Source organism: Phacochoerus africanus, chromosome 15 (assembly GCF_016906955.1).
Source record: "Phacochoerus africanus isolate WHEZ1 chromosome 15, ROS_Pafr_v1, whole genome shotgun sequence".
NCBI classification, from domain to species: domain Eukaryota; kingdom Metazoa; phylum Chordata; class Mammalia; order Artiodactyla; family Suidae; genus Phacochoerus; species Phacochoerus africanus.
In genome coordinates, this window is record NC_062558.1 from 6,019,406 (window position 1) to 6,021,558 (window position 2,153).

The following is a 2,153-nucleotide window of genomic DNA, read 5'->3' on the forward strand; positions in this document are numbered from 1 at the left end:
TTCCTCCCTGCCTCTCTAGTTCTAAGAAATGCCTTCACATCTGACAATGTTTCCTGCTTCTTTAAGCTGGGAGACTTAAGGAACAGATCAGGAAGAGTTTAGGTAAAGATGAAAACCTGGTAGGAATTGTACTGCCAGGCTGTCTTGGACCAGAGGCCAGCAAGGTTGGGAGCCTGGTGTAAATAAACTTTCTCCCTTTTCTAGGGCCTTCTGGGTTGCTCCAGTGTCCTCTGTCACCCCCACATTTGGGTATCCCACCTCAGATTTTCCCTCTCCCTAGGGTTCTGTCCAGGCTCCAAAATTACTGCTTGGCATATTTCTCTCCCTCCCCCACCGCCAAAAAAAAATTTTTTAACTTTCTTTTAATCCTAGATGGATGTAAGAAGGAAAATTCTCTGAAGCGTGTATGGAGTTTTGTTGAGAAAGCGACAATGGACGCTCAGGGATAGCACCCACTTATTTCCCATAAAGGCGGCGGGGGCGGCGGGGGGGGGGGATTTTAGTAGCAGGAGGACTTCAGGGACTCTGGGTTACCCAGCCGTCACCAAGGACAGTGACAACACCAACCAGACCAACATTCAGCTTCGTGTGGCTGTGGGGCCCTCTGACACTGGGCCGCATCTTCTTTCCTTTCTATACACGCGTCTCCCACTACATCTCTGCTCTCTGCTGACCCCACCCTAGACCTGAGCTGCCCTTAGATATGGCAGCATCCAAGCATCACCCTGGGATTTCCAGAGCACTTCTTGTATGTAAGCTACCCCTGCTTCGTGCCAGGATCTGTAGCAGAAACACAGATGGACAGGTACTAGTCATGGGCAATTTAATCTCTCTGAGCCTTGGTTATCTCATCTATGAAACGGGGATTTTAAATCCTCGTAGAGATGAGATGCTATACACAGAGCAGCTCATCAAATCCCTGGCTCTTGGAAAGCTGTTCATCAAATGTCCTCTCTTCCCTCCAGGATCCAGATGACGAGGAACCTGTGACAAGGCAGAAAAAGCTAAGAGGCAAATGAGAAGCAAAGATAATAAAAGGTTTCGGGGCTCAAGGGGAAGAGAAACAACTTTGTTAGAGGGTCAAAGATAGGAGATTTTGCAAGAGGGAAGTCATAGAGAAAGGAGTGACTCAGGAGGGGTGAACAGATGCCCTCAGGTTCAGGAATACAACACGGTCACACACCCTCTCAGACTGTGGTCTCATCAGCTTCAACCCACCCAGCCGCTCCTGAGCCTCTTGCCCATCCAAGACGGCCCCTCTGCCATCCCGGATCCAGGAGTTACAATGTGCAGGGAAGGGAAAGAGGTCGATTGGACTGTTTGTTTCTTCCCCTTCCCTCGTCTCTCTAGGCCTGCTCACCTGGTGGACTAGATTCTCTGGAGGGCAATAGCAGCAGGGCAGTAAAAGGACTAGCACAAATGGGGAGGCTTGCAGGCCCACCTTAGGATGCACGCATCTACAAACATGTGATTAGCCACAGAGCATCCCTGACCAGACGTGTGGTACTCCCACTAGAATCTCATCCCTTCTTCTCCTTCTGTGGAGCAAAGAAGGCTGAGAGCTCCCTTGCCCCAGAGACAAAGTTCAACCAAGAATCAAAAGGAGGTGCCAGTTAAGATGTGTCAGAAACCACAGAGCTGGCAAGTGGAGGTGCTCTCAACCATGGCACAGGCAGGACTGCCCCTGCCGTGGAAGCGTGCACAGGTAGAGTTGGGTCCCAGTCCCATGGAAAGACTTGAGCGACCAAAGGCACACTGGGGCCAGGGGAGAGAGAGGAAGGGTTAGGACCCATGGATTTCAGGAGAACTAGCAGCGGGAGGGAAGATGTGAGCTGGACCTAAAAGGATGGTAGAATTTTGCTGAACACAGAGGACAGCGCGCTGGAGAGGGGACAGCATCGGCAAAGCACAGTGGTAAGAAAGGTTCAAGGAACAGTCCAAAAGTTGGGAGGATCCAAGGGCACAGATGGGGAGGGGCCTGGCGGAGATCTGGAAGGTCCGATTGGGATGCAGGGTGGAGGATAAGCTTTGAAGGCTTCGCCCTTGCTCCCCTCGGAGCCACTGAAGGTTTCTGAGCCGCCCAGTGGCATGAGAATGGTGTTTTGGAAGATTGATCTGACAACTCTGTGAAGGATGGAGACAAGAGACCGGTT